Source organism: Oncorhynchus keta, chromosome 3 (assembly GCF_023373465.1).
Source record: "Oncorhynchus keta strain PuntledgeMale-10-30-2019 chromosome 3, Oket_V2, whole genome shotgun sequence".
Classification (NCBI taxonomy): Eukaryota; Metazoa; Chordata; class Actinopteri; order Salmoniformes; family Salmonidae; genus Oncorhynchus; species Oncorhynchus keta.
The window spans coordinates 201,099-214,108 of record NC_068423.1 but is presented as its reverse complement, the minus strand read 5'-3'; the positions used below and the strand labels follow the sequence as shown (position 1 = coordinate 214,108).

Genomic DNA, 13,010 nt, shown 5'->3' with positions numbered 1-13,010 from the left:
GATACAGTACATGTAGTTGTGGTCAATGGGAATCCATCTTATTCTAGGAAACATTTTGTTACAGCACCTTAGTAATTACACTATGTACTTTCAATATTATTAAATATTTAGCAGGGTATATCACACTTTCAGTTATTACAATGTTATCTTCTTGATGCACCCATCCCAATCCGCTGAATTGCAGAGCGCCAAATTCAAATTAAATTCCTAAAAATATAAAATTTTCATGAAATCACAAGTGCAATATAGCAAAACAACGTTTAGCTTGTTGTTAATCCACCTGGCGTGTCAGATTTCAATAAAGCTTTTCGGCGAAAGCATACCAAGATTTATGTAAGGACATCTCTCTCAGTAGACAAAATATTAGAAACAGCTAGCAGCCAAGTAGATTGGTCACGAAAGTCAGGAAAGCAATAAAATGAATCGCTTACCTTTGATCTTCAGATGTTTGCACTCACGACACTCCCAGTTACACAATAAATGTTCATAAAATACCTCCATTTGCTTGGCTCGTTATGTTCCAAAATCCACAGGCTCGAGCGGTCACGACATTGCAGACAAATTCCAAATAGTATCCGTAAAGTTCATAGAAACATGTCAAATGTTTTTATAATCAATCCTCAGGTTGTTTTTACAATATATAATCAATGATATTTCAACCGGGACTGTAGCTTCTTCAATAGGAGAGCGAGAGAAAATGTCTGCTCCAAGCTGTTGCTCATGCTAAACGCTGCTGGCACCCAGCCATCCACTGACGCGATGTGATCTTTCACGCTCATTTTTCAAAATAAAAGCCTGAAACTATGCCTAAAGCCTGTTCTCACCATGGGGAAGTCATAGGAAAAGGAATCTGGTTGATATCCCTTTAAATGGAGCAAAGGCAGGCTATGGAACATGGAGTTTTCAAAATAGAAGCCACTTCCTGTTTTGATTTTCCTCAGGGTTTCGCCTGCAATATCAGTTCTGTTATACTCACGGACAATATTTTGACAGTTTTGGAAATTTTTGAGTTTTCTATCCAATACTAATAATAATATGCATATATTAGCAACTGAGACTGAGGAGCAGGCCATTTACTTGGGCAACTTCTTCATCCAAGTTACTCAATACTGTCCCCCAGCCATAAGAAGTTAAGGAAACTAGGCGTATGTCGCCGTGTCACTACTTCACAGGAGAGCCATTTGAACGTAAATGTTTTATTTTGATAAAAATGCATTTTATGGCAGAAATGCCTTCTGGAACATGTGAACTTTCACGTGCCTTAATAACAAACTTGTATGCCTTCTGTAAATACGAATAAAATTGTTAAAATTACAAGCCTAGTTGGTTTAGCCACAGAAAAAGAGGGCAACATTCCCGCTAGCCATGATTGGCTGAGATAATGAATGGGCTGGACATGTCGAGAGATGAGTTTGAATTGATCTGCCATGTAGAACGCGTCTGTCTATTTCATCTGGTCAGTATGTGTAGGTAATCCTTTCTAACAAGGCTTTAAAAAATATATATTGCATAGTAGAACTGCATGATGGCGCTGGAGGAGATGGCTGCCGGTTACTGGCTCTAACAACAGGGCTGGGCGTTGGAGAGCTTTGTACGAGTCTCTGTGTGTGGAGTAAAGGTGGTGTAGTGAGTGAGTGAGCTTTTTCCCTCTGGCTGCACATTTAACATGTTGGATTTAAGTTTCCCTGCATTAAAGTACCTGGCTACTATTAGCACCGCCTCTGGATAAGCATTTTCTTATTTGCTTAAGGCCGTATACAGCTCATCAAGACAAAGGAGATGGTTGTGGACTACAGGAAAAGGAGGACTGAGCACACGCCCATTCTCATCCACGGGGCTGTATTGGAACAAGTTTAGAACTTCAAGTTCCTTGGTGTCCACATCACCAACAAACTATCATGGTCCAAACACGCCAAGACAGTCGTGAAGAGGGCACAACAAAGTCTATTCCCCCTCAGGAGATTGAAAAGATTTGGCATGGGTCCTCAGATTCTCAAAAAGCTCTATAACTGCACCATCGAGAGCATCTGGTTGCATCACTACCTGGTATGGCAACTGCTAGGCCTCCGACAGCAAGGCACCACAGAGGGTAGTACGTACGGCACAGTACATCACTGGGGCCAAGCTTCCTGCCATCCAGGACCTCTATACCAGGTGGTGTCAGAGGAATTTTACCCACCACTGCGACCTGTATGCTTTTGTTGGCTGGCCCTCACTTCATATCCGTTGCCAAACCCACTGGCATCAGGTCATCTAGAAGTCTTTGCTAGATAAAGCCCCACCTTATCTCAGCTCACTGGTCACCATAACAACACCCACCCGTAGCACCCGCTCCAGCAGGTATATTCCACTAGTCATCCCCAAAGCCTGACACAGCCAGTCTTTAAATAGCACACCCGACTACCTCATCCCCATATTATTATGTACCCTCTTGCACTTTTGCAGCCCAGTATCTCTACTTGCACAACATCATCTGCACATATATCAATCCAGTATTAATGTTAAATTGTAATTATTTTAGCCTCTATGGCCTATTTATTGCCTACCTTCTTACTCTTCTACATTTGCACACACTATACATCAATAGAAAATCTTTATTTTCTTTTGTGTTATTGACTGTACGTTTGTTTATGTGTAACTCTGTTGTTTTTGTCGCACTGCTTTGCTTTATCTTGGCCAGGTCGCAGATGTAAATTATAACTGGTTCTCAACTGACCTACCTGGTCAAATAAAGGTGAAATAAATCTAAATTAAAGGCCCTAAGAAAACTCCAGCCACGGCAAGTGGCACCGAAGCGCCAAGTCTAGATCCATAAGACTTATTAACAGCTTCTACCCCCAAGCGATAAGACTCCTGAACAGAGGGGGGGGGGGTCAATATTATTATTGACCCCCCCCCCTCCTTTACGCTGCTGCTATTCTCTGTTTACTATCTATGCATAGTCACTTTAACTCTACCTACATGAACATATTACCTCAATTACCTCGACTAACCGGTGCACCCCGCATTTGGATTCTGTATGGGTACCCCCTCTATACAGCCTCGCTATTTTTATTTTACTGCTGCTCTTTAATTATTTGTTACTTTTTATTTATTTGTAATTTATTTTTTCACACTTATTTTTCATAAAACTGCATTGTTGGTTAAGGACTTGTAAGTAAGCATTCCACTGTAAGCATTCCACAACACCTGTTGTGTTCGGGGCGTATGACAAATAACATTTGATTTTATTATGATTTGATAAGTGTTAATCTCCACTTTCAAGAGGACCGAGTATTGAAATCAGTGAAATTAGAGTATGATATAGGGTAAAACCCTGGTTATTGGTGTGAAAGGGGGTAAGTATTTGCATGGGGCGAGGCTCCCACCACCCTCTCTGATCAATTTATTGTTGCTGCACTTCTGAACTGAAATATGAACTAAAGCTTATAAAAGGTTCTACCTTCTAGCTACCACTTTGCAGTGTCAATATTACAGACTCGTCACATAAACAATACTTACATAATCTACAGCAACCACAGTTGGTTCCTGTATCTCTTGCTTAGGGATCTCGACAACTACCACTTCGGTTATGGCATCATCCTCTCCTGTCGAACCCATCTTCTTGCATTGTTTGTAAGTTCTTTAACCTGACATTCTATGAATGAACAAAGAACACATTTTCAATGTAAACAGAAGTACCATTGGAAAATGTGTCATGCACTCCAAACGGAATGCCTTATAAATGTGTGGGACATACAAACATGGTTTGCAGAATCCCTAAGGGTCTAACAAACTCATCTAAATAGGTACTAAACTGTACTTTTATGTAAGTGCAGGTATTCATTCTAGCTATGGTACAACACTACATAATAATTCTAAGGCCAATTATATTAATACATCAGGTTTTACTGTAGGAATGCATACGTAATTAAAGATATACAGTAATAGCTCCTATGTGATATGTAGACATTGTATCATTTTGGTAGTCTTTGGTAGTCTTAGGTTATTATGTGGAAATTGGTATATCACTTCTTAAGTAAATACAATGTTGGTAACAACTTCTAATGAGCAGGCTAGAGCTATGGCATACAACTAGCTAGCAAGCTAAAGCAACCAGCTTGTCCAGCAAACAGTAACTACCAGCATATGGTTTGGCTAAACTAACCTTAGCTAGCACCACACTAGCAGTAGACTAGCCTAGCTAGTAACATTAACCTTAGTGAGCTTATTAACTGAGGTTGCTTGCTAGCTAGCTAACTAGGCCACTACACAGGCTAGTTACTTTACATTTGCCTATGAAGGACATCTACATTAGATCCATACTATTATATTAAGCACATGGCCAAGCTATAGCCAGGCTAAACATGGCAAATGGCTATACATTGCCAAGCTATAGCCAGGCTCCTAGCTAATGATATTATAATGTAATTAGCTAGCTACATGCTGTAGTTAGGTAGCCATAAAAAAGTTAGCTGACAGTTGGACAACCAATGTAAGCTGGCTGGCCTAACAACCACTGTCAGCAAACTGGCTTATCCTGCTATGACAACGATTAACATGCCTTTTGTATCTGTTACATTATTAGCTAGATAATAAAGCAAGTGAATATAGTATAATTCACAAAATACAACTAGCTAGCTACTGTTTGTATAAACCAGCTAAATACAAGCTATGTCACTTAGTCCTTGGCTAACATTAGCTAGCTAGCTACAGTGTCTAGGTAGCAATGTTGCTAATGACAGGCTGGGACCGAGAGCAAGATGGTCCCACAAAAGGTACCTTACTTGCACTGAGACGTCACATGAAACACACTGATTATCAAGGCTTTTTTTTTTACTTAAGCAGGCAAGTAAGTTAAGAACAAATTCTTATTTACAATGACTGCCTACACTGGCCAAACCTGGACAACGCTGGGACAATTTGTACACTGCCCTATGGGACTCCCAATCACAGGTGGTTGTGATACAGCCTGGATTCAAACCAGGGTGTCTGTAGTGACACCTCAAGCACTGAGATGCAGTGCCTTAGACTGCTGCGCCACAAGGGAGCCCCTGATTTCAATTCAATGTTTGAACTACAAATATTACTATTTGTTTACCTCGGTTGTCCTTGGTCAACGTTGACTGTCACTGTGCTTTTGTCTTTCAACAACATGAGAACATGTGTGAATTTTGTTTTGCTGAGTAACATTACTACAATTTCCTGCACGTGGGTATTTCACAACAATTTCTACAATTTCCAGCTGGATACAAATTTAAACTCTTAAAGTAAGCGCCCAAATCAAATACTGTTTTTACCTCACCCAAGGATTTTGAATTGAACATGGCTCGTGTGCTAAGTGATATATTGTCAGCAAAAAAACTACAAAAAAACTAAAAAGAAAAGGTTATCAAATACCTCCAGAAGAAAGGCCTGCTCAAGAAATCTGTGAGGCATACGTGCAAAGATGGATACATATGGTAAGTTAATGTTACAACTGATATTGATTGGCCTAGAGAACTTTGGGAAAGTTTGAAATGAGGAGTACTGTACTGTAAGAAATGTTTGAATATGTAAATGGTGCAGAGCTTATTGAGCTAGTCTCATAGGTTCTAGGCATATACACTTCTAGGCATGTACATAAATGGAACAGAGTTAAAGATGTGGTTTCCATATGTCTAATACCATTCCATTTATTTCATTCCAGCCATTACAATGAACCCGTCCTCCTATTGCTCCTCCTACCAGCCTCCTCTGATGGTGACTCATATATTATTTCACCAGCTGGAACATTTCTAAAAATGTGGCTATGAACATGCATTGAAGAGAACTATCTAAGCTTTCCAGTGGCCAGTGTCCTTCATAATTGTGTGTGTGCTACTCGAGAGATTGCATTTCCAGTCTCTCTACAAGGGCTCACGCTCCTCTGTGTTCCGGTTGCATTCCAACTCTGGGCACTGGACTGCAAGCCCATGTAGAGCAAGTGAAGAGCTTAGGAGATGCACACCCTTCAAGTCTACCTTTGGCCTGCAGCCTACCACTCAAGATGTTTCATGTCTGTCTGGAAAGCTGTTCTTCTATTTCCAACCATGTTGATGTATTCCAACTGCTACTGAAAAGGTTAATTGATAATCATAGTAGAATGGAATTGAATGTAATAGAATTATTTGACACTCAGTGATAATTTAAACATTGGCTGTCTCTAACACACCTGTGTCTGAGTCAAATGTGCATGTTTCCTTGCAGAATTTGTCGAAACAAGAGGAGGCATCCGGAAGGATTCAATGTTTAGCCCTTCTCAGGTTTCACTTACGGTTCGGGTAACATTTCTTAATCGGTAGGTTAATGAATTTGACACACTAAGAATGTTTTCGATAATGACACTATTGGAAAGTGGTTCACAATCAGGGGCCAAGGAAAAAATAAAAAAAACATATTTTTGACCACCTTGGTTTGTTAATAGCTGTCACCCACAGAAAGTCCATGCTCTTTCAGCCCCCCACCCCCTCCCCCAAAATTAAGCATAACAATCATACACAAGGTACTGGTGAGTGAGGGGCTCTCTGCTACATGTTAGTTAGTGTTCCGTGGCATAGGTTAGTACAGAAGTGGAGCAAGGTATGGCGAACAGGTCTCTCCAGGCTGAAGAGAATGTGGTTTAAGGGGAAGTTAAGGTTGCGTACCAAAATATGAGTCTCAATGGGTTGAATCTGGGGCCTACCGTGGGTTTAATTTATGAAAAGAAATGTGGGTTTCTATCGGCATATACTATTGATCTGATGTGTTAATTTCTTTGTTGCAATATTGCAGATTTGCACAGGGGCTACACTTGATATTACAGAGGACTGCATTGCACGGAGCTCAAGGACTGAGCTCCGTTCTCTGACAAGAATGACGAGAAGCCTGAGAAAGGTGAGAGGTGCATTGTGATTGTTACAGTTGTCGATCAACACTGAATCTTTTGAGCAATTTTGACTCTGGAAAACCCACCAGTTTTGTTAACCGATATTCACTCTGAGGAACATTTTGCTCACGTACAAACTGTAAGCAAAAGGGTGTTTTTAATAATCAGTCTTTTGGGATACTTATTTACTGGACAGCTTAAAGGGTCTCAAAGATTTGCAACATTCAGCTTGCTTTGCCACCCATCCCGACCAGTGTTTTCCACAGGTATTTAGGTTACTTGTCATGGGGGCAGGTCGAGAAGGGCAGCATGGTACGACTGGAGAGGCTTGCACCACTGCTGCTGCCCTAATTTATTATTCTTGTGAGCCTACACTATTCAGGCAAATGAAGCAAAAGCTTTTACAAATGTGTTTTGAGTACTGTTTTTACAGTCTGTGCTTGTATTTAGTTTTTAATGATAGTGAGGGTCGATAATCCGCTCTCACATAGGTACATGGATGCAAAGGGCATCAGTGTCTTAACAGCGCGATTTGTCAAGGCAGGATACTCTGAGCACACCCGAATCCAGAACTCTGGCAATTGCTTCTGATTAAATACCATTTTCACAGAACCGCTTGTTGCAATTTTGATGAGGCTCTCTTGTTCAGATAGTGGTAAATGGACTGGAGGCAGGGCATGAACGGGATAACGAATCCAGTTGTTTATGTCATCCGTTTTGGGAAAGTACCTGCGTAATTGCGCACCCAACTCACTCAGGTGCTTCGCTATATCACATTTGACATTGTCTGTAAGCTTGAATTCATTTGCACACAAAAAATCATACAATGATGGAAAGACCTGTGTGTTGTCCTTGTTAATGCAGACAGAGAAGAGCTCCAACTTCCTAATCATAGCCTCACTTATGTCCCGTATATTGAATATAGTTGAGGAGTGTCCTTGTAATCCTAGATTCAGATCATTCAGGCGAGAAAGAACATCACCCAGATAGGCCAGTCGTGTGAGAAACTAGGCATCATGCAAGTGGTCAAACAAATAAAAATGATGGTCATTAAATAATACTTTAATCTTGTCTCTCAATTAAAAAAAAACATGTCAATACTTTGCCCCTTGATAACCAGTGCACTTCTGTATGTTGTAAAATAGTTACATGCCCATATCATTGCATAGGGCACTGTTGCACATGCATTACCACTCCACTATGTTTTCCTGTCATGGCTTTTGCGCCATCAATACTGTTATCAACACATCTTGACCACCAAAGACCATTTGATGTCACAAAGCTGTCCAGTACTTTAAAAATATCCTATACTGTTGTCCTGGTTTCCAGTGGTGTGCAGAAGATGTCTTCCTTAATTGACCCCCAATAAAAGTAACTGACATATACCAGGAGCTGTGCGAGGCCTGCCAAGTCTGTTGCCTCATCCAACTGTAACACATAGAATTCACTGGCTTGTATGCAAAACAGTAATTGTTTCAACACATCTCCTGCCATGTCACTGATGCGTCGTGAAACAGTGTTGTTTGATGAAGGCATTGTCTGTATAGTTTTTTGGGCCTTTTCCCCTAGCATTGTCCCAGCCATATCCGCAGCAGCAGGAAGAATTAAGTCCTCCACAATAGCATGGGGCTTGCCTGTCCTAGCCACTCGTTAGTTCACCATATAAGACGTTTCTTGCCCCTTGTTGTTAATGGTATCTGTTGCTTTCATACATGTCTTACTACTCGAAAGTCGTCTTAATTCTCACTCAAATTTTTTTTTTTTTTTAAATTGGCATGTTTTGTTTCTAAATGTCTGTGCAAGATTGAAGGTTTCATCGAGTTGTGAGGAAAGGCACTACTCCCAGTATAAGTGAACCCCAAATCAATGTAGTTCTCATCATATTTGCTCCTCTTCGATGGTCCAACGTTCCCTGTTTGGTGTTTTCACGGGTAAGGAGGCAGTAGCTCTTCGGCTGCATCAGATTCACAACGGTTAGTGTCCATGCTAGCTGGTCTAACAACAAATTAGTTACTGATGCTAGCATTGGATGTTGTAACGGTTTTGACTTGAGGTTATTATTTATAGGGGTGCCAGGTAGGTTGTGCCTACCAGAGAAAACATTGGTTTCTCCTTTTAGTTTGGGTGGGAATGAGTCCCATCTGGTCCGTCAAGTCTACACCAATACAAAGGACGTATGTAAAAGTCAGGATGGAAATAAACTTTTCATAAACCCTTAAAACATTGAAAAGAACTTCAAAAACAACTATATTCTGTTGCGTGGGTTGTATTAGCAACAACAATGATTACACACACACATATAATAATATCACAATGAGTTCTGGTTCCTCCAGAAATGTCCTGTACCTCGGGCCTAAAGAGTCCAGCCCGGTAAAGGAGTTCAGTGAACTCAAGTGACTTTTGTCACGCGATGTTTGTCCGTTCATTCAGTGTAGCGTAAACCCAGTACTAAACATACAATCAATATAACAATTACTTTACCACAGAACTTTAAAGCGGATCAACTCTTAATTAAGTCCTCAACTACAACTAACTACATAAATCACAGTATACATCACATCCAAACAAATGAAATACCGTATACAAAAGGTGGTAGTCAGTCGGTCAGTCAGACAATCCAATCCGCCAATAGATCTCCAGCGGAGAAAGGCCACGAAGAACGGAGAGGTGTAGTCCAGGGACGCAAAGAGTGGATCCGATCCTGGGTAAACTCTCTTAAGCTACAAAACACACGTTTAACGGCAACAAAACAAACGGAATCGAGAAGCTTCGGAACTGAGGGTTGAACACATCCTCATGCACGTCTCCATCACAACCCCACTTTCGTGCAGCTGATGCTGGCTATTTAATTGGGAATTAAAGGGAAAGCGCCCTATTGGAAGGAGCTGCACTGAGACGGTTCAGAAAAATTCAGGGCCGTCACACACCCCCTCCCCTGGAAAAAGCCGACCATTGCCCTGGAAGGCACATCTTGGTCGGGGAAACCGAGAAAGGTCTCCTCATCACTTTCCTCTACAAAAATATTCATTACTTTTTGGAGCTCACGCTCCTCAGCTGAGGAGTCACAGGCCTTAAGGTGCGAGACTTCTGGGTCTGGGAATCCGAGAAAAGTATCCTCACTATCCTCTTCAAAGATATCCAGGACCTTGCGGCGCTCAATCACCTCCAATTCCTCAGCCGAGGGGTAACAGGCCTTAAGGCGTGAGACATGGACGATGCGCATATCTTCACCTGTGTCCTCTTTCACCACTCGGTAGTTCAAAGGGCCCATCTGCTCCACAATCCTATATGGTCCTTGCCATTTAGGAGCGAGCTTGGCCGAGAAGAATTGTTCAGCTTTCGAGTAAGGATGAGAGCGAAGCCACACCCGATCACGAAGCTGGAACTGCATGTCTCGTCTGTTCTTATCATAATTTCTCTTCTGCTTGAGTCGAGCCTGGATCATGTTCTTTGAGACAAGAGCTCTCAAGTCATGGAGATGGCCTACCTGGTCATAGCAAGCAGCGTCTGGAGTAAGCTGCTGGGGCTGTAGCACCATATCCAAGGGTCCTCGGAGAGGACGACTTAGGTTCAGCTCTGCAGGTGTGACTCCAGTGGACTCTTGCACAGCAGAATTCAGGGCAAATCGAAACTCGTGAAGGTGCTTGTCCCAGTGTTTGTGCTGGGTCCCTACATAGGAAGCAATCATTGTCTTCAAGGTTCGATTTACTCTCTCAGTGAGATTGGTCTGTGGGTGATAGGCCGTGGTCAACTTCTGCCTCAGGTTCCATCTTTGGCAGGTCTCCTCAAAGAGATCAGAGACAAATTGGGAACCTCGATCAGACAGGATGTAATCAGGCACTCCCCAGCGAGTCAGGATCTCATTCGTAAGGATGTTAGAGACGGTCCTTGCTGTGGCCTGACGCAGGGAAAAGAGTTCCACCCACTTTGAATAGTAATCAACAAAAACAAGTATGTACACATTCTGATTGGAGCTTCTAGGAAATGGACCCATCAAATCCACTCCTAACATTTCCCAAGGTCGGGTAACCACCGTTTGCTGCAACTTGCCAGCAGGCTTTCTACCTTCTGGTTTGTACATTTGACAAACCTGACAATTTCGGATGTGTGACTTCACATCCATGCTCAGATGTGGCCAGTAGAGTAACGCTTGCAACCGCTTGTAGGTTTTGAACCTGCCCAAATGACCAGCTAATGGGTCTTCATGGAAATGTTGAAGCAGTTGTAGGCGTAGAGTGTCCGGTATGTACATTTGGTAGAGTGTTCTGTGAGGTAGTTGTACGACTCGGTAGACTTTATCTTCAATGATGGTCAGCTTTGTGGTAGGATTGACCATCTTTTCTCCATCTTCCAGGATAGTCTGGTACAAAGCCTGTACTTCTGGATCATCCTGTTGAGCTTTCCATATGGCCTCATCAGAGATGGGAAAGTCCGTTTTGGGCGAGTCTCGACTGCTTGACAGGACAGTAGCACATGTAAGATCAGGGCCACCGTTATCACAAGTAGGAGCTCTGGACAAGGCATCTGGAACAGTGTTGTATTTTCCTTTCCTGTATTCCACTGCAAATGTGAACTCTTGCAACCGTAGAGCCCATCTTATGAGTCTGGTGCTTGGTTTGTTGGTCTTGAACACCCACACAAGGGAGGAATGGTCATTGACCACAGTGAAGAGTCTTCCCTCCAAGTAGTACCTCCACTTTTCCAAAGCCCAGACCACTGCAAGGCACTCTTGCTCTGTTGTGGAGTAGTTCCGTTCTGCTCCATTCAATGTCCGACTGTCGAACGCTAGCACTTCTTCAGTGCCAAGTCCAGTCTGTTGGACTAGGACAGCACCAAGTCCAACATCACTTGCATCAGTGTAAACAACAAAAGGGCAATCAAAGTTGGGATGACCTAAAATGGGAGGTGTGACGAGATGTCGTTTCAGGGTTTCAAAGGAAGTCTGGCACTCTGCCGTCCATTGGAATTTCGCTCCTTTTCGCTTCATCGCGTTGAGGGGTTCTGCCACCTGGGAGAAGTTCGACACAAACCGATGGTACCATCCAGCCATACCAAGGAACCGTTGAAGGGCCTTGAGTGTGGTTGGCACAGGGAAGTCTTGTACAGCCTTTGTCTTTTCAGGATCCACATGAATGCCGTCGAAAGACACAATATGGCCAAGGAACTTCAGGGAGGTTTGGCAGAAGTTGCTCTTCTTCATATTTAAGGTCAGACCAGCTTCTCTTAGCTTGTCCAACACTGCTTGAAGATCTTGAAAGTGTCTTTCTCTGTTCTGAGAGTAGATAATTATATCGTCCAGGTAGACAAAACAGATCTTCCCTTTGAGCTCACCTAACGCAATCTCCATGAGTCTTTGGAAAGTGGCAGGGGCATTCTTTAATCCAAAGGGCATCACCTTAAAGGAAAACAAGCCCTCGGCACAGACAAACGCAGTCTTGTCCTTGCTTTCCTGGTCCATCTCAACCTGCCAATAACCACTATTGAGGTCAAGGGTAGTGAACACAACAGCGCCAGACAATGACTCCAGGATCTCATGGATGGTGGGAAGAGGATAGGCATCAGTCTGGGAAACATTGTTGGTCTTCCTATAGTCCACACAAAATCTAAGACCACCAGTCTTTTTTGGGATGAGGACAACAGGAGCAGCCCAGGGAGAGGAGGAACGTTCTATTATATCTTGTGTTAACATATCATTAATGAGTCCCTTTTGGATGATTAGCTTCGCTGGGGACAAACGATATGGCTTTTGCTTGATCGGCATTTCCTGTGTAAGGAATATTTTGTGCTTCAGGAGCCTGGTGCGTCCCAGCTTTGAAGTACATACATCAGCATTATTCTGCAGCTGTTCCAACAGCCTTAACTCCTCTGGCTGTTCCAGCTGAGCTCTTCTCACAGCCTGTAAAAGGAGATCGTCAGAAGGATTATCGAGGGTTAGTGGTACCGGAGCAATGGCAGAGAAGACTGCCACATTTGAACCCCAATCATGTAACTTCATAGCTTCTGATTGGAAGAAATGCTTCTCGCTCGGATTGTATGGAAACCAGTAGCAATTGTGTGCGATATCAATCTGGACACCACTGAAGTACATGAAATCAATTCCCAACACGACAGGAAAAGCAAGGTTCCTGGTTTGTAGGATAACAGA

General features: G+C 42.6%; 1 protein-coding gene and 1 long non-coding RNA gene across 3 annotated transcripts in view; both read left to right on the top strand.

Moving 5' to 3' along the window:
• Window positions 1-13,010, top strand: part of cpn1 (carboxypeptidase N, polypeptide 1) — a 142,186-nt gene that overhangs the window by 76,044 nt on the left and 53,132 nt on the right. The gene's annotated exons all lie outside the window — the stretch shown is intronic.
• On the top strand, window positions 3,846-6,873 carry LOC118363549 (uncharacterized). Its single transcript, XR_004821421.2, has 3 exons — window positions 3,846-6,081; window positions 6,208-6,298; window positions 6,772-6,873. It is a non-coding gene; the product is annotated as an uncharacterized LOC118363549 (long non-coding RNA).